We start from the raw sequence: 20,883 nt of genomic DNA on the forward strand, positions 1-20,883 counted from the left end.
TAGACTGCGGGTGATATGCAGAAGAGAACGCAAGCTGGATTCCCAACTGTGCACAAAAGGCTCGCCAGAACGGGGAGACAAACTGACTGCCCCTATCCAAGACAATCACCTTGGGTAGCCTATGCAAGCGAAAGATCTCCCAAGCAAAAATGGAAGCCAGTTCCTTAGAGGTAGGCAACTTTTTAAGTGGAATACAAAGACATCTTTGAGAACCGGTCAACCACCATAAGGATAACAGTGTTGCCTTGGGTTGTAGGAGGCCCACTGGAAAGTGTTGTGGAGTCTTACTCTGAGCACACACAGGACAGGCAGCTACGAAGGCAGTAACATCGGTCCGTAGACTAGGCCACCAGAATTGTTGCCCAAATGAGTTGACTCTTCCCAGGATGGCCAGCTGCCTTGGGTGAATGGTAAGTCTGGAGCACAGCAGAACGGAGACTCCCTGGGACAAAGCAGCGGTCACAAGGTTTCTCAGGAGGAGCATGGACCTGAGCAGCAAGAATTTTGTCACCCAAAGAAGTATGACTGGTGCGAACCGCAGCCAAGATACGATCAGGAGGAATCATAGGAACCGGAACCGACTTGGAAGTGGAGGAAAATTGTAAAAAGGGAATTTAAAGCTGAACAAGAAAAAAAAAAAAAGAGCCCATTGCACCCTTCTGGGAGAGAGTCACTTAGCCTCAGACAAGAATGTAAGATTCTTATGGTCAGTAAGAATAAGAACGGGCACAGTGGTACCTTCAATGAGAGGTCTCCTAAAATGATTGCCAACAGCTCTCTGAATTCTCATAATTGCACTCAGCAGGTGACAATTTCTTGGAAAAGTAGCCACACGGATGAATAATGCTCTCACATTTAGGACGTTGAGACAGAAGGGCGCCAACTCCAGTCTCAGAAGCATCAACTTCTAGGATAAAAGGCAATGTAGGATCAGGATGTGCCAACACAGGAGCAGAAACAAAGGCAGCCTTGAGAGTCACAAAGGCCTTAATGGACTCGGGACCAACTCTGTGGGTTACTGTCCTTTCTGGTCATATCAGTCAGGGGTTTGACCAGAGACGAGAAGTTACGAATAAACTTCCGATAGTAGTTGGCAAAACCCAGGAAACGCTGCAGAGGACGAGAACCCACAGGGCGAGGCCACTGTAGGACTGCTGAAAGTTTCTCTGGATCCATCAAAAAAAAAACAGCAGTGGAAATGACATAGCCCAGGAATGTAACCTGTTCACAATGAAGCTCGCACTTCTCCAGTTTACAATAGAGATTGTTCTCTCAGTTTCTGAAGCACACGACAGACATCTGTGTGGTGGCTCTCCAGGGACTTGGAAAATATGAGGATACCATCAAGATAAAACCACACGACTAACAAATCTCGGAGGACACCGTTAATAAATTCCTGGAAAACTGCCGGGGCGTTACAAAGGCCAAAAGGCATTACAAGGTATTCATAATGGCCTGTTCTGGTATTAAACGCAGTTTTTCACTCGTTGTCCTCCTTAATGCGCACGAGATTGTATGCCCCTCAAGTCAAGCTTCATGAAAACCATTGCTCCCTTGAGGCAGTCAAATAACTCTGTATTCAATGGAATCGGGTAGGCATTCTTAACCGTGACACGATTGAGACTCCTATAATCTATACAAGGTCTCAGTTCACCGCTCCTCTTCTTCACAAAGAGGAAACCAGCACCAGCAGAAGACGAGGATTTGCGGATGACACCTCGAAAAAGTGTGTCAGCAACATACTCCTCCATGGCCTTATCCTCCAAGACCGACAAAGGGTAAACCCGGCCACGAGGAGGAATGGCACCAGGTTGAAGGTCAATTGCGCAATCATAAGAACGGTGTGGAGGCAAACTACCGGCTTGACCTTTATCAAAGACATAAAATCACGGTACTCCTCCTAGGTGAGGAAATAACTTGGAATTGGATTATCTCATGGTGAAGAGCCCCTACGGCCATGGACAACGGAACCGTCTCATGAGTCACATGGCCAGGCTGTAAAGGTCTCCGGTCAAGAGCCTCAATGGCAAGTGGAGTGTCACGCAGCTGCAGCGGAATCGAGTGCTACAAAACAAATGCAGCATCAATGAACAGGCCTGCAGCCCCAGAGTCGACTAGCGCCTGTATCTCGATGAACGACTTAGCCTAAGAAAAGGGTGACCGAAACCAGGGGCATATCCTTCTGGATAACTGGGGACGAAACAACGCCACCTAAGGTCTGTCCATGACAGGACCTCAAGGTTCGGGTGTTCCCTGGACAGGTAGGACAAGACTTCAAAAAGTGACCTGCCTGGCCACAATAAAGGCACAATCTCTCCCTCCTCCTAAAGGCTCTCATCCGCAGAGAGACGCATGAAGCCCAGGTGCATGGGTTCATCTTCACTGACCGACTCGGTACCAGGAGGCATGGGAGGTGAGGGAGGCATGGGTGGGACTACAAAGCTCGGAGGCAAACGTATAGGAGGCTTCCGCAAGCGCTCCTTAAGAGAAAGTCTCTCCGAGTCTGGAGTCAAGGAGGATGGCAAAAGATCAAGCTCTCCAGCTCAGTGGGTATATCTCGGGCTGCTATCTCATCCTTGATGGAATCCGAGAGACCATGAGAAAAAGAAGCCACGTGGGTCTCATCGTTCAAAGTAATCTCTGCTGCCAGAGAACAGAATTCAATGGCGTAGTCAACAACAGTTCTCGTACTCTGTTTGGACATGAAGCACTTGGCAGCAGAAGCGGAGCGTGCGGGAACGTCAAATACCCTTTTAAAGGAGGCCGCGAACTGAAGGTAACTCAAGACAACAGGTTTTTGCATCTCCCATAGAGAGTTAGCCCAGGCCAACGCTCTCTCAGAAAGCAAAGATATCATGAGACCTACTTTGCTTCTGTCCGTGGGAAACGACTGGGGCAGCATCTCGAAGTATATCTCAACCTGATTGAGAAACCCTCTGCATTGAACTGGATCACCCCCAAATCGCTGGGAAGCGGAGTAGAACCAGACATACCACTTAGAGGTAATGCTCGAGGCGGGTACCTGCACAGAGACTGGTGCAGCAGCAGGAATGGCCTGTGACTCAGGTTGTACCAGAGCAGCTACCATGGGGGATTCCAGGTGAGCCTTGCGACTGGCAAACTGACATGGCAAACTGATCCATGCGGTGATCTTGCTCATCCCATCTGGAAAAAATATTACCAACAAGTGGATTGACTGAATTCATGGCCTTCACCTACTGTCAGAAACCATGAATCAGACCGAGACAGAAGTAAAATTAAATCACACTTGTTTATTAAATAAAAATAAAAAGTTAAATAGAAAAAGCGTAGTCAAAGCATAGCCAGAGTCCAGTAACCGGACAGAGTAGTCAGCCAGGCCAGAGTTCAATAACCAGATCGGGTAATCAGCCAAGCCAGAAGTCAGGCATCCAGTAGAGCAACAGGAAGCAGGATAAGGAGCCAGAAGGGATGTCAGCAAGCCAGTCTTTAAAAAGAACCGCAGGAGATGGTTTCTTGTGATGTTACCAAGGCGAAGGCAGAGGTGAAGCGAGCTGGACAGCTTTAAATGGGCAGGTCAGATGAGCATGATCAGATACAGCTGGTAATTGTTGAGAGAGATGAGAGCTGGCAATTAGCCGACAGCTGAGCAGCCAGCCCAGAGAAAGAGGGGCTAAGCTAGCCCTGACAGGAAGAGGTATTGCTGGATATCTTCACTGCTACGTGGTTTGGGAGATGCCCTCTTTCGTTGTTTTCCTCTCCACTTCCCAGAGGAGTACATACTGGGTGAAAAGACTTGAAAGCCGATTAAGGACGGGTTGGGCTGGGAGTCCTCAGGCACACGTCCTCATTCATTCATGTAACCACCATGCCCTGGGTACTGAAGTTTGACTCCACTTCACTGGCACACGCAAATTTAAGGTTTAACATGTTGAGTATCTATTTACTCTGTGCAACCTTGTCTTATATTCAAGCAAAAAATTGGGTAACTTATTGTGTTTGTGTGCCGTAACTGGATGGAAAACCGATTCATGAAATTTGAGCTGGGCACACATATCTGCAGTGTTTTCTTGTCTCTCTTCAAAGCTCTATGTCCGGTAGTGGTCCCCTGCGCCGTCATTCTGTTATCAGCTGATAACTGCTGACAAATTTTCCATCAACTGAGATAAAACTAGCCTGAGTTTTGTGTTGGGAAGGATGCTATAAATAGATTAGAAAACTGGAGTTAGTACTTACCGGTAACTCCTTTTCCGGTGGTCTTCCAGGACAGCCCTTGAGAGATGGAGCTCCTCCCATCGACACAGGAAACACATTGCCACAGTTCAAAAGGCGGTCCCTCAGGTCCCTGGTCAGTCATTCACCAAGAACCGAAGGATGGAACTGAAAAACATATAAAACCATAACAGGTAATAACATTAGTACATCACTACAATCAAATAAAGGGTGGGATCGTGCTGTCCTGGAAGACCACCGGAAAAGGAGTTACCGGTAAGTACTAACTCCAGTTTTCCCAAGTGTTCTTCCAGGACAGCCCTTGAGAGGATCCCCAAGTACTTACCAGATTAGGGGGGGACCACGGCCTGGAGGACTTTCCTCCCAAAGGCCTGATCCTGACTAGACATTAAGTCCAGTCGGTAATGCCTTGTAAAGGTGGAAAAGCTTGACCATGTGGCTGCTTTACATACCTGCTCCGGGGTGGCACCAGCTCTTTCTGCCCAGGATGCAGACAACGCTCTTGTTGAGTGAGCTTTAACACCCTCAGGAGGATCTCTATTCAAGGCCTTATACCCCTCTGCTATAGCTAGCCTAATCCATCTAGCTATGGTTACTTTTGAAGCTTTCTGTCCCCTACGCTGTCCGGAAAAAAGGACAAAAAGGGAGTCTGAGATTCTGAATGGATTTGTTATTTTAAGATATTCTAGAATACACCTCCTCACATCCAATAAATGAAAACGTTCCTCTTTCTCATTTGCTGCATTTTGACAAAATGAAGGGAGGACAATATCTTGGGACCTATGGAAGCTAGATGCTACCTTTGGTAAGAACCCAGGGTCTGTCTTTAGAATGACTCTGTCTTCTAGGATCTGTAGGAATGGTTCCCTGATGGAAAGTGCTTGGATTTCACTGACCCTACGGGCTGAAGTGATTGCCACCAGGAGAACTGTCTTAAAGGTAATAAGCCTTAGGGAGGCCTCTGAGATAGGCTCAAAGGGTGACCCCAAGAAAGCTTTTAGCACAACTGCTAAATCCCAGGATGGGACTTTTGTGATTCTGACTGGCTTGCGTCTAGCGACTGCCTTACAGAATCTAGCGACAAAAGGATTTTCCTGTAAGCGTTCATCTAGGTATACACTTAAGGCAGCTATCTGTACTTTAATAGTACTTAGGGTTAAACCCTTGTTTACACCTTCCTGTAAAAACTGTAGAATATTAGCCGTATTTATGTCCCGGCCATTCAGCCAGCTATTGAATTTTTTCCAGACTTTTTTGTAAATAGCTCTCGTGACTGGTTTGCGACTCTGTAGTAAGGTCGCAATTACCTCGTCTGACAGGCCCTTACTCCTTAAGATTTCCTCCTCAGTAACCACGCTGACAGCTTCAGTGTGGCGACCTGCGGATGGTAAAGAGGTCCCTGCGACAGGAGGTCCTGTCTGTAGGGAAGTCTTAGAGGCGGACAGTCTGTCAATTGTAGCAACGTTGTGAACCACGGTCTCCTGGGCCAAAAAGGTGCTACTAGAATCAAACAGGTTTTTTCCTTGAGGAATCTTGCTAGGACCCTCGGAATGAGATGAAGAGGGGGAAATGCATACGCCAGACTGAAAGTCCATGGAGTTTGCAAGGCATCTACCGCCAGGGGTTGATCTCCTGGGTTTAGCGAGAAAAAAATTGGGAACCTTTGCATTTTTCTTGCTCGCAAAAAGGTCTACCTCTGGTTCTCCCCAGTGAGCTGTTATGAGATTGAATGCCTCTGGGTGTAAGGACCATTCTTGGTTCGAAATCCTCTGTCGACTCAAGAAGTCCGCCTTGTTGTTCAGCTCCCCTTTCAGGTGAACTGCAGAAATGGATTCCAGATTGGTTTCTGCCCACTGGAGAATGCGTCTGGCTACCAACATCAAACGAGGACTTCTGGTTCCTCCTTGTTTGTTTATGTATGCTACAGCCGTCGTATTGTCTGAACGGACTTGTAGATGGTGACCCTGTATTGCGGGGTGGAAAGCTAGAACAGCTCTCAGGATTGCTGTTAGTTCTTTCCAATTGGAAGAGAAACATTTCTCCTCCGGGGTCCACTTGTCCTGGACCCAGCTTGAGCCTAGGTGGGCTCCCCAGCCCCAACTGCTCGCATCCGTTGTTAGTGTTGAAGTGATAGGAAGGACCCAATGAACCCCTTTGTTTAGGTTCTCCCTGTCCTTCCACCACCAGAGGGAGCGTTTTACCCTTGAGGGGATCGATACCTCCTCCTCCAGATCTCTGCCTTTTAATTGTTCTAACAGAAAACCCTGAAGTTCTCTTTGATGGAACCTGGCCCATTGTACGGCTGGAATGGCTGCCGTCATAAGACCTAAGACCGACATTACTTCCCTCACCGTACACTTGGGGCTGCATTGAAGAAAAGATATTCTCTGCCACAGATTCAAAATCTTTTCTTCCGGCAGTATAATTTTCTGATCTACAGACTTGATCCAGTACCCCAGATACAGGATCTCCTGTGTTGGGTTTGTCTTGGATTATTCCTGACTGACAATCCACCCTAATCGACTCAGACTGAGTTGAGTCAATTCTAGGTCCTGAGAAAGACGACTCTCTGAGTGGGCTGTTAGGAGCAGATCGTCTAGGTAGGGGATAATTGAGACTGATTGAAGCCTCAGAGGAACTAAAGCCTCTCCGAGAACCTTGGTAAAGATTCTCGGAGAGGATGATAGACCGAAGGGAAGTGCTCTGCACTGAAAGTGGTAAACCTTTGTGTCTATCTGCACTGCCATCCGAAGGAATTTCTGGCATTCCTCCCTTATTGGAATGTGCAGATAAGCATCCCTTAGGTCCAGGGTTGCCATAAATGTCTCTTTCTGCAGGAGATTCTTTATGGAATAAATGGACTCCATCCGAAATCTCTTGTAACGGATGGAGCGATTCAGTGGACGGAGGTTCATAATTAGTCTGAATCTCCCTGACGGTTTTTCTTACCACAAAGATGTGCGAGTAAAAACCGTCCCCTTGTTCCTGAATAGGGACTGGTGTCAATACTTCTTGATCTACCATTTCCCCTATTAGTAAAGGTAAGGCCCTGGCCTTTTCTGAGTGACTTGGAAGCTTTGTCACCAGAAACTTGGAAGGAGGGTTGCTGTGAAATTCCAGCGCATGACCCCTTTTTATTATGTTTAAGACAAACTCGTTCGAGGTTGTCTCTTCCCATTGAGGAAGAAATTTGCTTAATCTTCCTCCCACAGGAACCCTGACGTCACTGGGGTTTGGGATCCTGATTGGGGCGGCTAAACAGTATGCCCCCTTTTCCTTTCCCTTTATGTCCCGACCAATGTTTTTTGGGGGTTGAACTCTTCTCTGATTTAGAGGGTTCCTTAAAGGGACGAAAAATTTTTCTTTGAAAATTTTTCTTTTTTGCAGGAAAGGTTTTCTTTTTGTCCGCCGTCCTTTCTAAGGCGGAGTCTAATTCAGGCCCGAAGACTAAGTCTCCTGTAAAAGGGACGCTGCACAGGCGGGTTTTAGACGCCGTGTCTCCCCCCCAGGTTTTCATCCATACTGACCTCCTTGCTGCCACTGAAAGTGCTGCAGATTTAGCCGTAAATTTAACGGAGTCCGTGGAGGCGTCAGAGATGAAACTGGTGGCCTTAAAAAGCATAGGGAAAGATTTCAAAAGCTCCCCCCTAGGAGTGCCTGCCTTTAAGTGTTCTTGTAGTTGCGATAACCAGAACTCCAGGTTTCTAGCTACACAGGAAGTGGCTAGAGCTGGTTTTAAGCCTGCCATAGAGGCATCCCAGGCCCTCTTTAAGACGATGTCTGTTCTCCTGTCCATGGGATCTTTCAGGTGGCCCATATCCTCAAAGGCCAGATCAGCCTGCTTTGAGATTTTGGACAGAGGGGCGTCTAGTTTTGGATTTTTATTCCAGACCGCCTCTGGGCTCTCATCAAAAGGGAACCTTCTCTTAAGGGATTTAGGAAAGAAAACCTTCTTGTCTGGTTCAGACCACTCCTTAAGGACAAGGTCAGAAAGCACCTTATGTATAGGAAAAACCCTTGCTTTCTTTTTCCCCAGAGCCTCATACATTTGATCATGTCTGGATAACTGAGTTTCTTCCTCCTCAATTTCCAGCGTATCATAGATAGCCCCCATTAGCTCATCTACTTCCTCGAGAGATAATCTATATTTTGAGGCTTTAGATGCTGCTTGATCCTCTTCCTGACCCGAGTCAGTGTCAGAGGATTCGGGGCTAATCAACGTGGGGCTAGGCTCCCTGACCATACGGGGCTCCCCTGAGCTGGGTGTTGTAAGGCATGGTGAGGATGAGATTATAGTTGTTTTACTCGTGGAGGCAGCTGCAGCTGATCCCACGTCAGTGATTAACTCCCGGAGGGACTTAAAGGTCGACGCCATTTCCTCTTTAAAGGAGCCCAAAAACTTTGCTAAAGGGGAATCTGCCTCAGATTTAAGCAAGCTTGCAATGCATTGCTTGCATAGGGCTTTGTTAGAGCCAGAGGACAACCTATTCCCACAATTAGGACACTTTTTGCGGCCTGTCTTGTCTTCCCTTGGCATCTCTTTAGCCTGAAAATAAGAAGACAAAGGATTTCTTAGCGTCAGAACCATGTCCCTCTTAGAATCACCACTAACAAACAACCTCACTGTGAGTAAACCGCCACCGTGGGGTACTACAGGGCCCAGCCTACAAACACCACCACTCCACCAGAGTAATAGCATGCCCAGCAGCCTACCTGGGTTTGGCTGGTGCCTGTCTCCGCCGGAGTATCCTGGGGAATAGCCTCCATGGTCCCCCTCTGACGCTCCGAATCCCGCCGCTAATCCGGTATAGCTGGACGCTGGTCGGGCTTTACAGGCACAGCGCTGGCTCTCCCTCTCCTCCTTGTACCCTTAGAGACCCGGAACCGGAAGTCTCGGCACGCAGTGATGACGCGGTTCCGCCGGAAGTGAACGCTCGGCGTCTCCGACCCCCTGCAACGAGGAGGGAAGATGGAAGGTTCCACTCACCACTCCTGGGGGAAACCGGCGTCATTCTGCCCCTGGCCACCTCGGCACTGGAAGGAGGAGGGTAACGGGTCTGCTCCGGTTCAGCTGGACGGTACCCGAGCCAAAGAAAAAAAGGTATGGACCCAAACTGCAGCCATAAACCAGGACCCGGTCCCTTAGGCTTGCAGGTTCTCAGGCAGCCCCTGAGAGGGGCCTCCAGGTTCCTGGCAACATGTTCCTCCGACGGAGGAAACACAAATGACTGACCAGGGACCTGAGGGACCGCCTTTTGAACTGTGGCAATGTGTTTCCTGTGTCGATGGGAGGAGCTCCATCTCTCAAGGGCTGTCCTGGAAGAACACTTGGGAAAATGCATTTCCTGGAGAAAATGCGTGGGAATGCTGAATAGCACCAGAGCTGCCCCATCATATTGCCCCCACCAAAACTGCCCCCACATATTGCCCCAATCAAAACTGCACCAGCAAATTGCCCCATCATGTTGCCGCCATCAAAACTGCCCCATCAGATTGCCAAAATCAAAACTGCCCCATCAGAATTTCCCCATCAAAACTGCCCCATCATATTCCTCCATTATAAATCAGTACATGGTGTGTCTGTGCTGTCCCCCACCACCCATCACTGCGTATAAGCTTAGGTAACCATGACCAACAAGCCTTTAAAATGAAATTTTCAGAAATGATCACTAAAAACGTAAACAGCTTTTTCACATAAACTGTAAAAGATATCAAACTGAAAAGATATAGCCAGATAGCTGAATATTTTGTTAACATTTTAAAGTTTGTTTGGCGTCTGTAGGTTAAAGTATGAAGGAGCTGTAACTTGTGGAAGCAGAAGAAGATTTTAAGTATTTTACACATGCTCTCATTGACTTCAATATTAAAAAAAAAGTGTTAAAAGTATAATTTTAAGTCGTCCCATCATCAGCTGAAAGAGCTGAAAATTTTAAAAGTTGAATGGCTTTAATAGCTGAAAGTAGGCAAAAGTTATGCAGAGACAAAAAACGTACGGAATAATAAAATTAAAATGATGATTAATAAACTAGAAAATGTATTTCCTGGAGAAAATGCGTGGGAATGCTGAATAGCACCAAAACTGCCCCATCACATTGCCCCCATCAAAATGGCCCCCATCAAAACGGCCCCCCCATCAAAACGGCCCCCCCATCAAATTGACCATATCAACTTGCCACCATCAAAACTGCCCCATCAGAATTGCCCCATCAGAATTGCCCCATCAACTTGCCACCATCAAAACTGCCCCATCAGAAATGCCCCATCATATTGGCCCCATAATATTGCCCCCATCAAAACTGCCCCATCATATTCTCACCATCAAAACTGCCCCATCATATTCCTCTATTATAAATTAGTACATGGTGTGTCTGTGCTCTCCCCCACCGTGCATCACTGTGTATAAGGATCTTTGGTAACCATGGAAACAAAACAGACAACAAAAGCCTGGATTCCCTAAATTTAATGAAATTTTCTGAAATGATCACTAAACTTACAGCTTTTTCACAAAAACTAAAAGACATCAAACTGAAAATATATAGCCAGATAGCTGAATATTTTGTGAACATTTTAAAGTTTGTTTGGCGTCTGTAGGTGAAAGTATGAAGGAGCTCAAACTTTTGGCAGCGGAAGATTTTACAGATTTTAAGCATGCTCATTGACTTCAATGTTAAAAAAAAAATCGTTAAAAAGCTTAATATTTTAAAAAGTAGAAAAAAAGTTGAAGTCGTCCCTTCATCAGCTGAAAGAGCTGAACATTTTAAAAGTTGAAAGGCTTTAATAGCTGAAAGTATGCAGAAGTTACGCAGAGCCAAAAAAACGTACGGAATAAAATTAAAATGATGATTAATAAAAAAAAAAAAAAAAACGAACAATAGTGGGACTGCTGAAGCATTCCAACTAACAATAGAGGGACTGCATTCCCACTAATTAAAAAGATGATGATGATTAACCCCTTCCCACCGAGCGTACGCAGATGTGCGCACTCTGCTTTAGGGGGGTATACCGGGATGATGCCCGCACTTGCAGTCATCATCCCGGTGCAGTTTTTCAGAGCCGGCGATCAGCTTTCCAGCCATAACTGAAGTGGCTAAAAGCCGCTTGGCTGTTATGCCGGAGCAACAAGAGGGGAAATCCCTCCTGCCGCTCTTACCGGGGCTCCCGTTCAATCGTAAGCGGCTTCATTCCGGTCTCCTAAACGTAAACACGGAAACAACATCATGACATGCCAATGGTGCCGCTTTAAAAAAATAAATAAATAAAACACACAGTATTTAGAACCGCCGAAAACTGCGATCTGAATACTTTGAAGTGTAAAGGAGGGATCGGGGGTCATTTAGACCCCCGATCCCTCCATAAAGAGTACCTGTCACCACCTATTACTGTCACAAAGGATGTTTACATTCCTTGTGACAGCAATAAAAGTGATCAAAATTTTTATTTTTTTTAAAAACTATTTATTAATTTTAAAATAACTAAAATAAATAATTTTTTTTAAGCGCACCCATTGCCGTGAGCTCGTACAGCAAAGAAAATGCATATGGAAGTTGCGCACGCATATGTAAACGGTGTTCAAATCACGCATGAGGTATCACCGCGATCGCCAGAGCAATAATTCTAGCCCTAGACGACCTCTCTAACTCTAACCTGGTAACCGTAAAATGGAAAATTGTATACTCACCTTTCAGTAATTTTCCTTTCCTGACACATCCCATGGCAACACACACATTGGGTTGCGACTCCGCCTCCACAACCTGATAGGACCGGTTAGCTATAAGATTTGAAGAGGAGCCCATCGTTGCATTCTCTTTAACTATCACCTTAGATGGGTGGGATCTTGTGGATGCGTCAGGAAAGGAAAATTACAGAAAGGTGGGTATACAATTTTCCATTTTCCTGACGCATCATGGCAGCACACACATTGGGAAATAACTCGCTACATGGGTGGTTGCATTTCAAAAAACATTTGCTCAAGTACAAGGCATGGATGAATTTGTATGATTGATCTGCCGAACTCAGCTGTAGTTAACTGAGCCGGATCTATTCTGTAATGCATCATGAAAGTGGTTTTTCATGACCAGGTTGCTGCCTTGCAAATGGTTTCTGGAGACACTCTACAATATGCTGCCCAGGAGTTCGCTACTGCTCTTGTCGACTGGGCTTTCAATCCTTCTGGTATCTGGAGACGTTGTACTACGTATGCTTTTCTTATTGTTCTAATCAACCAAGATGCTATCGCCCTTGAAGATGCTGTCTGGCCCCTTCTTGCACCATATGGCATGATCAGGAGATGCTCCGATTTCCTAAACGTACTAGTGACTTCTAAGTAGGAGGAAATTACAGATTTTACGTCCAAGGGATGAGGATTCCCCTCAATATTGATAAAAATCGGAAGGTTGATTTCTGCGTTGAAATGAAAGGTAGAGGCTACCTTAGCTATGAACTTATCCGCTGGTCTAAGGACAATTCTGTCTGGATAGAGCACCAGATGTGGTTCTTTAACCACTTGCCGCCCGCCCTATTACAAATTGACGGTGGCAAAGTGGTTTCATAATCCTGAACGGACGTCATATGACGTCCTCAGGATTATGAGCGGGCATCGCGGCGATCGTTGTTAAGGGCTGTCAGTCTGACGATCTCGGTAAAGAGTCTCCGACGGAGACTCTTTACCACTTGATCAGCCGTGTCCAATCACGGCTGATCACAGTGTAAATGGGAAGAGCCGGTGATCGGCTTTTCCTCACTCGCGTCTGTCAGACGCGAGTAGAGGAGAGCAGATCGGCTGCTCCTCTGACAGGGGGGGTCTGTGCTGATCGATTATCAGCACAGCCCCCCCGAGGATGCCCACACTGGACCACCAGGGAAAAGGTAATCCTCCCTAGACCACCAGGGATGCCAGTCAGCACAATGGATGCCAATCAGTGCCCATAGTGGATGCCAATCAGTGCCCACAATGGGCATCACTGATTGGCATGCATTATTGTTTGGCACTGATTGGCATCCATTAGTACAGTATAACACCTGTGCGGCCTATCAGTGCCCACCCGTGCCGCCCACCCGTGTCCATCAATGCCACTTCATTGGTGCCCATCAGTGCCCATCAGTGAAGGAGAAAACTTACTTATTTAGAAAGTTTTGAAACAAACAAAAAAAAAAATTTTTTTCAAAATTTTCGGTATTTTTTTTATATGTAGCGCAAAAAATAAAAACCGTAGAGGTGATCAAATACCACCAAAAGAAAGCTCTATTTGTGGGAAAAAAATGATAAAAATTTCATTCGGGTACAGTGTAGCATGACCGCGCAATTGTCATTCAAAGTGCGACAGCGCTGAAAGCTCAAAATTGGTCTGGGCAGGAAGGTGTTTAAGTGCCCTGTATTGAAGTGGTTAATTAGAGCCTGGAGTTCCGAAACCCTCCTGCCTGACGTTATTGCCAGCAAAATGGCTAACTTGAGTGTCAAGTCCCATAGGGAAATTGAATGTAGGGGAAAGAATGGTTCCTTTGATAGAGCTTCCAAACAGAAATTGACAGGTCCCAGGTCGGGAAGACTGGCTTCCTGGGAGGCCTAATTTTCAGGCATGCTTTCTGGAATTGAGTAATGAGAGGATCTGAGGCCCATTTTACCCCTGACATCGCAGAAAGAGCAGATTTGGACTTTTAAGGTGCTGGAACATAGCCCATTATCCAGACCTAGCTGCAGAAACTAAGATCTGCGAAACTAATGGATATAGGGGGTTCCTGGACTGCCGTTCAGCAAACGTGGCAAATCTTTCCCAGATTTTATTATATATACACTATTAGTTGATTTCTTCCTGGCTTGCTGTAGGGTGGATACTACCCGGAGTGAAAACCCTTGGTCTAGCAGCCTCTCCCTTTCAACTTCCAAGCCGTTAGGCGTAACCGTTCTGGAGATGGATGTAGGAACTGTCCCTGTGATAGCAATTCCGGGAATAGAGGAAGAGGAAGTGGCTCCTCTGTGTTTAGTTGCAGCATAGTCGCGAACCATGGCCTCCTCGGCCAAAATGGCAGTACTGCCACTACCGTGGATGTCGATCTCCTCAATCTGGCCAAGAATCTGGCCATCAGTGGTACCGGAGGAAATACGTACCCTAGGTGGAACTCCCATGGATGGTGGAGGCAGTTGATCCCTGCTGCTGTTGGGTAAGCTGTTCTTGCTAGAAAGCGGGTGCATTTGCTGTTCTCCGGAGTCGCCGCTAAATCCATGTCTGGAAATCCCCCTCTGCGCACGATCAGAGCAAAAGCTTGATGGCTGAGAGACCATTCGTTGTTTGACACCAAAGTTCGACTCAGATCGTTTGCCAACTGGTTGTGTGTTGCTGGCACGTATATCGCTTTCAAGTCCGCCAGGTGGACTTGCACCCATTCGAGTATGGGCCAGACCTCTCGCATGAGTGTACCGCTTCGGGTGCCCCGTTGTCTGTGGACGTAGTTTACTGCTACTATATTGTCCATTCGTAGAAGGATACTTTTCTCCATAAGGAGTGGGCTGAAGGCTATAAGTGCTTGCCACGCTGCTCCGAGTTCTAGCACATTTGAAACTATGCCCTGTGGTCGAAAGGCCCAATGGCCTTGAACCCTATGATGCTGGTAATGTGCTCCCCAACCTTGCAAACTGGCATCTGTTCTTATCTCGGGTGGTGGGGGTACGATGGGACGGCGACGTGTTAGATTGTTGACCTGAGTTGCACCACCGAGCAGAGATCTTTACTTCCTAAGTAATCACTGTTTGCTGATTCATAGAACATCCATTCCATTGTTTCAGGAACGAGTTCTGGAAAGTTCTCGAATTCCACTGGGACCACTGGATCATTAGGAAGGTGGAGGACATCGACCCCAGGATACTCAGACATGACCCACTGTGTTGCCACAGGGAGACCCACTGTGTTGCCACAGGTGTCTAGTTCGGCTCCAAGGAAGATGATCTTTTGTGTTGGAGCTAGGCTGCTCTTTTTCCAGTTTATCATCCACCCGAACTGCTGGAGTGTGGAAATTAGAATCGCTCGATGTCGTAAGAGTGTTTCTCGACTGTCGGCTAGGAGGATAATATCGTCTAGATAATGTAGGGCTCTTAGCCCTTTCTCCCTTAAGTATGCTATAATGGGAAGTAAAACTTTTGTAAAGGTTCTGGGTGCTGTTGAAATCCCAAAACGGGAGGCTTTGGAACTGAAAGTGTAGCTGTCCGATAGCGAAGCGTAGGTACTTCTGGAATTTGATGTACGGGTATGTGTAAACGTCGGACAAATCGACCGAGAGCATCCAGTCTCCTACTGCTATTGCTAGTAGGATGGTTTGCAGACTCTCCATCTTGAAAGATTTGATTAAAATAGTTTGATTGAGATCCTTTAAATCCAAGACTGTCCTCAAGTCTCCTGTCTTTTTTGTAACTAGAAAGAGGGGAGAATAGAAGCCCACACCTCTCTGTTCCTGTGGAACTTCTATAATCGCCTGTTTCTGTAGAAGCTCCATGACATTCGATCAGAAGTCTGCGCTTTGGTTGTGAAGATGGTAACCTGGTGAGTCTGCAGTGGTTTTGGGGTGGTTTGTGTTTGAACCTCCATTTGTAGCCTCTTGATGGTGGAGAATGTCCAGTTGTCCTGTATATGTTCCGTCCATACATGAGCAAATAGACTCAGCCTCGCTCCTACTATTGCGGGCTGGGCAAGCGTGACATCAAAATGACTTTGGTTGGTCTCCTGGGGTAGTCCCCTTAGACTTTTGAACCCTCAAAAAGGATGGCTGCGTATTCCGACAATTCCGCTTAAACTCCTTTCCTGGCTTATAAACTCTTGTCTCGTGATACCGTACGGGCAGGTGGCGTCTGAAGGATGGATTCCTTTGCTGTTGAATCCAGTTTGGGACCGAACAGGTTGGTACCGTCGTAGGGGGATCTTACACCAATTAGACTTGGAGGCCGTATCAGCGACCCAGGGTTTGAGCCACAGTGCCCGCCGAGAGGTCACAGAAGCCAACATTGCTCTAGCTGAGGCTCCAATTATGTCTACTGCAGCTTCTGCCACAAAATCTCCCGCTAGGTTGAGTTCCTGCAGGGTGGATATAACTCTCTCTTGGTCTGCAGCTTCTATTAGCAACTTCTCCACGTTGGAAGTCCAGCATGATATGGCTCTGCCGACAGCTGCTAGAGTGACCGCTGGCCTGCAGGCCCCTCCTGCTGCCGATCATGCTTTTTTAAAGGTCAAGATCGATTTTGCGATCCATCAAGTCTCTGAAAGTCACGGCATCTTGTAATGGCAAGGTAACATGGCGTGCCAATCGCATTACCGAAGAACCCACCAGTGGAGCCAGAATAAGGGGATAGAGTTTGCTCAGCCTATTGTTTAGGCCTGTTTTCTTGTCCGGTTTTTGCCACTCGTCCCTAATTAATTCTTCAAGCTCCTCAATGAAAGGAAATGTTTCAAAGTATTTTTTTAGGTTAGGAAAATATTTTCTTAATTTAACTGGGACTTCTTCCTCCTCCCATCCTATCGCCTCCTTTACTGACTTTGCAAAAGGATCGATTAGCGCAAAATCAAATGCAGCTGGTGGTAAAGCTTCATCATCCTCTAGATAGTCTGCCTGATCCTGATGGGTGTAGGACGTAGAGGCTGAATTAGCAGTTCTAGTCGGTTCATAGGCTGCTACTTGCATAATTGATTCTTTGACCGATTCTTTTATTATGTTCGATGTCTCTCTTGCGTCGGACTCTTTATCACGAGTTGCTTCCTCTAAGCAGCCCTGAGGCACCAATTTGTCTGGGATAGCTTGTGCCCTGCAAACCCAGCAAGCATTGGGCGCAGGATGTGTATGCCTTCCATCCCTATGTTGTTGGGAAGAGGAAGACCTTCTGTGATGGTGGGAGGCTCTCTTGGCTTCTCTGGGGCTGAGAGTGCCTTGAGGGTGAACGCTCTTTTCTTTTAGAGCGTGAAGATCTGCCAGAAAATAAGGATGGCATTAATAGCGATGCACTCTTTTTTCTTCCCCTCTTCTTACCTACCAGTTTAGATGCCCCCTTACCTCATGGTTCGTGGATGGTCTACTACAGCAGCGGCCTCCATAAGGAAAGTAAGGAGTGTACCTGTGAGGGAAAGGTTCTCTTAGAAAAAAGACAATAGCGTATGAGCAGCAGGTGCTGGGATAAGGAAATAATGCATTGCTTACCAGGGACCAGGCAGACAGCGCTTAGCAAGGCAGCAGCATAATGGAAAAATTCCCAGGCTGTAACAAGATGTTTGTCAGTCTGCAGTTTGTTCTAGGTGCAGACCGCTTTTTAAATGTCCCGCCGTCGCGGGGGTGATGACGCCGCTGTTGCGCATGCGCCGTAGCATTCAGCGGCACTGGGCACCCTTTTGGAAGCTGGCAAGGCTAGGAATAGCTGTATGTTCCTTCCTGAGTGCCTGAGGAGTGCTATTGCGGCCGCCATGATGGAGGAGGCAGAGCAGCTGAGGAACCACAGAGCCCAGCGGGGAAAAAGACAAAGGGAGAGGGGGAAAAAAAAAAAAAAGGAAAAGAAAAAATAAACAGGTACCCGAGGGGAACAGAATGCAAACGTAATACTAAAGTATGAGGCTTAAGGTAAAGAGTAGACTGGGATGACCGCTGCAAACTTTCAAAAAAACTTTAAGGTTTTGTAAGATATTGGTTCAGAGTCCTTGCCCCTGAGACCATCAGAGTGGTGCTTCCCATCTTGTAGCTCATTTAGAGACTGTACGGACTGGTCTTCCAGGTAGGAGAGGCTAACCTAGCTGGGGTGCAGTGGTAAAGGGGGGGTTCCTTGCTTCTAACCGATCCAGATCAAACGATCGTCCTACCAGGTGAGGAAAAAAAAGGAGAATGCAACGGTGGGCTCCTCTTCAAATCTTATAGCTAACCGGTCCTATCAGGTTGTGGAGGCGGAGTCACAACCCAATGTGTGTGCTGCCATGATGCATCAGGAAAACATTTTTAAAGCATCGCCATTGAGATTTTTAGGTACTGTAGTTTGTCATTCCACGAGTGTGTGCAATTTATAAAGCATGACATGTTTGGCATCTATTTACTCTGCGTAACATCTTTCACATTATGCAAAAAAATTGGGCTAATTGTACTGTTTTGTTTTTTTTATTCATGAAAGTGTCCCTTTTCCCAAAAAGTTGCGTTTAAAAACATTGCTGCACAAATACCGTGTGACATAAAATATTGCAACAATCGCCATTTTATTCTCTAGAGTCTCTGATATATATATATATATATATATATATATATATATATATATATATATATATATATATATATATATATATATATATATATATATATATATATATATAATGTTTGCGCAAATTTTCTAGAAAAAAATATGGATTTTAACTTGTAAACACCAAATGTCAAAAATAGGCTTAGTCATGAAAGGGATAAATAAAAAAAACGAACAACAATAGTGGGACTGCTGAAGCATTCCCACCAATAAAAAAAAATAAACAATAGTGGGACTGCTAAAGCAGTCCCACTAATTAGCAAAGTGCTGATCTATTCAATTAACAGTTTCTAAAAGTATCTATGAGGAGAGGGGGTGTGTGTGTGTGTGTGTGTGTGTGTGTGTGTGTGTGTGTGTGTGTGTGTGTGTGTGTGTGTGTGTGTGTCTTACTGCTTTACTGCAGTGCTGAACAGGAAGAGAAAATCTTTTAACACTATCTGAACATTCTAAAGAATATAAAATGCTGAAGACAGCAGATATACATGTAAAACTTCTGTAGGGAGATGTGTTTCATCCCTGTGTATCATTTGAGGCTGTTCACTTTACTGGGTATATGTGAGCGTTTACATCCACTTTAACTTAAGTGTAATTTTTTACTGAAATACCTCTATGGTAATATTACGTGACATAAAAAAATTGGAACCACCATATAATATAATGCTTTGGGGGTTTTATATAATCCTCAGACCTAAAAGCGTTTTTTCTAAACGTGTGCTAAAACAGCTCTGCTAGGAAACGGTTAAATGTAACTCTGGTATGAGTGAAAAGACCAAAGCCGAGAAAAATGTTTAGTTTTTTGATGTGTAACTGAGCATCACATTTAGATGATTTAGAAAGGGCCAATTTTAAATACTGTATTTATTGGCGTATAGCACTCAATTTTTCACCATGAAAATTGGGTGCAAATAGCGTATGCGTGTTATACGCCAATACTTCCATTTTAGCTGCCTCAGAGGGGACAGGGAGGGGGGCGGGACGAGCGCCATCAGATTACATACAATGAGAATCTACTGTTTACTAGGCGACCTCTGTAATAAGTCGTCCCATTTCCTGGGCCACTATTGGATCACTGTTCTGTCTATCTAGGAGATTCTCACTGTATGTAATCTGTCTGCACTTGTCCTGCCCCCTTCCTGTCCCCTCTAGCCTGCAGATGGGCATTGATCAGGCTGCATTGAGGGCAATGGCGACGCTGCCACATTGAGGGCAATGGCGACGCTGCCACATTGAGGGCAATGGCGACGCTGCCACATTGATGTGGAATGATGAGGTTGCATTGATGGGCATTGATCAGGCTACATTGATAACAATGGTGAGGCTGCAGATGAGCACGGACCCTTACTTTGCTTCAAAGTTTCTTATTTAGTGGGAATGCTTCAGCAGTCCCACTATTAGTTTTTTTATTTATCAATCATCTTTTTAATTTTATTATTCCATACGTTTTTTGGCTCTGCATACTTTCAGCTATTAAAGCCATTCAACTTTTAAAATGTTCAGCTCTTTCAGCTGATGTGTGCTCTTCAACCTTTTTTTTATACTTTTTAAAATATTAAGCTTTTTAACACTTTATTTTTTATTTTTTTTAACATTGAAGTCAATGAGAACATGCTTAAAATCCGTAAAATCTTCTTCCGCTGCCAAAAGTTATAGCTCCTTCATACTTTCAACTACAGACACCAAACTTTAAAATGTTCACAAAATATTCAGCTATCTGGCTATATCTTTTCAGTTTGATATCTTTTACAGTTTTTGTGAAAAAGCTGTTTAAAGTTTAGTGATCATTTCAAAAAACTTCATTAAATTTAGGGTATCCAGGCTTTTGTTGTCTGTTTTGTTTTCATGGTTACCAAAGCTTCTTATATACACAGTGATGGGCAGTGGGGTAGAGCACAGACACACCATGTACTGATTTATAATAGAGGAAAATGATGGGGCAGTTTTGAGGCTATTCAGCATTCCCACGCATTTTCTCCAGGAAATGCATTTTCTAGTTAAAATGTATGTTTTTTCCCTGAAACTTCCCTCTTAAAAATTATGTGCGTGTTATATGCCTGTGCGTGTTATACGCTGATAAATACGGTATATATAGCCACAGCTCGTTACAGATTTTACAAATATGCATCTGTGCATTATGCCAAAAGCCTCCATTTCTATTGGTTTATAACAAAGACCCCTATGGTAGCCTATTGACTTCAAGAAATATGTAGCTCTAGCACTTATTTTTATGTAATGGCTTTCAATTCATCTGAATACAATTTAGATTGTTTACTTATGAACTAATAACTAGGTTTTAACCTTTCTGAAAAGCAAGAAAAGTGTATATCCCAGTGCTGGTAGGCCAAAGAACTGGGTTGCTGCACTCAAATCCCTGGCAAAGCTGTTTTTAATCCTGTTAGCTCATATCTATTTAACCCATTTTGTGT

General features: G+C 45.4%; 1 protein-coding gene across 12 annotated transcripts in view; it reads right to left on the reverse strand.

Annotated features, from left to right (window-relative positions):
* Positions 1-20,883, reverse strand: part of CLEC16A (C-type lectin domain containing 16A) — a 1,523,862-nt gene that overhangs the window by 1,388,367 nt on the left and 114,612 nt on the right. The window lies entirely within an intron of this gene.

The sequence above is a fragment of the Lithobates pipiens genome, unplaced genomic scaffold (genome assembly GCF_037356315.1).
Source record: "Lithobates pipiens isolate NorthernLeopardFrog02 unplaced genomic scaffold, aLitPip1_a1.2 Scaffold_22, whole genome shotgun sequence".
Taxonomy (NCBI): Eukaryota; Metazoa; Chordata; class Amphibia; order Anura; family Ranidae; genus Lithobates; species Lithobates pipiens.